The sequence below is a fragment of the Pseudorca crassidens genome, chromosome 1 (genome assembly GCF_039906515.1).
Source record: "Pseudorca crassidens isolate mPseCra1 chromosome 1, mPseCra1.hap1, whole genome shotgun sequence".
Lineage (NCBI taxonomy): Eukaryota > Metazoa > Chordata > Mammalia > Artiodactyla > Delphinidae > Pseudorca > Pseudorca crassidens.
The window spans coordinates 3,536,102-3,538,065 of NC_090296.1; the positions used below are offsets into that span (position 1 = coordinate 3,536,102).

The 1,964-nt window shown below is 45.2% G+C and overlaps 1 pseudogene; it reads left to right on the top strand.

Annotated features, from left to right (window-relative positions):
* The first annotated feature begins 667 nt into the window (after positions 1 to 667).
* Positions 668 to 1,393, top strand: LOC137222138 (small ribosomal subunit protein eS17-like; annotated as a pseudogene).
* The last annotated feature ends 571 nt before the right edge of the window (positions 1,394 to 1,964 follow it).

Consider the following 1,964-nt stretch of genomic DNA (forward strand, 5'->3'; position numbering starts at 1 on the left):
TGGAACAGAGACCCTGCCAGCCCATGATGGACATGAAACAAGAGGAAGACAATGTCCCTTGCTGTGTTGTGCCTAACAAATGGACAGGGGTGGAGGGGCGTATGGGAAAATTCTACCTTCCACCCAGCTGGGCTGTGAACCTAAACAATGAAGTCTAGTTGAAAACAAATGGGCAGAGCATGTGATCCAGCAATCCCACTCCTGGGCATATATCTGGAGAAAACTCTAAGTCGAAAAGATACATGCACCCCAATATTCACAGCAGCCCTATTCACAGTAGCCAGGACATGGAAGCAACCTAAATGTTCATCAACAGATGAATGGGTAAAGCAGATGTGGTACATATATACAATGGAATAGTACTCAGCCATAAAAAGAATGAAATAATGCCATTTGCAGCAACATGGATGGACCTAGAGATTATCCTACTCAGTGAAGTCAGCCAGACAGAGAAAGACAAATATCATATGCTATCACTCATATGTGGAATCTAAAATATGATACAAACGAACTTATTCACAAAACAGACTCACGGACATAGAAAACAAACGTATGGTTACCAAAGGGGAAAGTGGGGCGGGGGGGAGGGATAAATTAGGAGTTTGGGATTAGCAGATACAAACTACTGTATATAAAATAAACACTCTTTTACCAAGGAGCTGCCGACATGAGCCACGTTTGCACCAAAACCGTGAAGAAGGTGGCCCGGGTCACCATTGAGAAGTACTACACTCATCTGGGCAACGACTGCCATACCAACAAGCATGTGTGCGAGGATAAGTACTACACTCATCTGGGCAACGACTTCCATACCAACAAGCACGTGTGTGAGGATATCATCTTTGTGTGTGTGTGTGTGTGTGTGTGTGTGTGTGTGTGTGTGATGCGGGCCTCTCACTGTTGTGGCCTCTCCCGTTGCGGAGCGCAGGCTCCGGACGCACAGGCTCAGCAGCCATGGCTCACGGGCCCAGCCGCTCCGCGGCATGTGGGATCTTCCCGGACCAGGGCACGAACCCATGTCCCTTGCATCGGCAGGCGGACTCTCAACCACTGTGCCACCAGGGAAGCCCGAGGATATCATCTTTATTCCCAGCAAGACGCTCTGCAACAAGATAGCAGACTATGTCTGATGAAGTAGATTCAGAGGGGCCCAGTGAGAGGATCTCCATCAGGCTGCAGGAGGAGAGAGAGAGAAGAGATAATTACGTGCCTGAGGTCTCAGCCCTGGATCAGGAGATCATTGAAGTAGATCCTGACACTAAGGAAATGCTGAAGCTGTTAGGCTTTGGCAATCTGTCCAAACTGCAGGTCACTCAGCCTCCAGCTGGGGTGAATTTCAAAGCACTGTGTGGAGCCATTTGACTCTTCCTGCTGTGCTGTAGTATCTTCAATAAACCTCAGACAACAACAACAACAGGAAAAAGATAAACAAGGTCCTCCTGTACAGCACAGGGAACTATATTTAATACCCTGTAATAAACCATAATGGAAAAGAATATGAAAAATAATATATATACATATGTATCTGAATCACTTTGCTGTACACCACAAACTAACACAACACTGTAAATCAACTATACTTCAATAAAAATTTTAAAAAATTTAAAATGGGGCAGAGGACCTGAACAGACATTTCTCCAAAGAAGATACGTAAATGGCCAATAAACACATCAAAAAATGCTCACCACCATTAGTCATGAGAGGAATGCAAATCAAAACCACAGTGAGATCCCACACCCAGAAGGTAGACAATCACAAGTGTTGGTGAGCATGTGTGGAAACTGGAACCCTCATGCCCTGCTGGTGGGAATGTGAAATGGTACAGTCACTGTGAAAAGCATTCTGGCAGTTCCTCAAAATGTTAAACATAGAGTTACCGTAAGACCCAGAAATCCCATATCTAGGTCTATGCCCCAGAGAAATGAAAACTTATGTCCACACAAAAACTTGTACACAAATGCTCA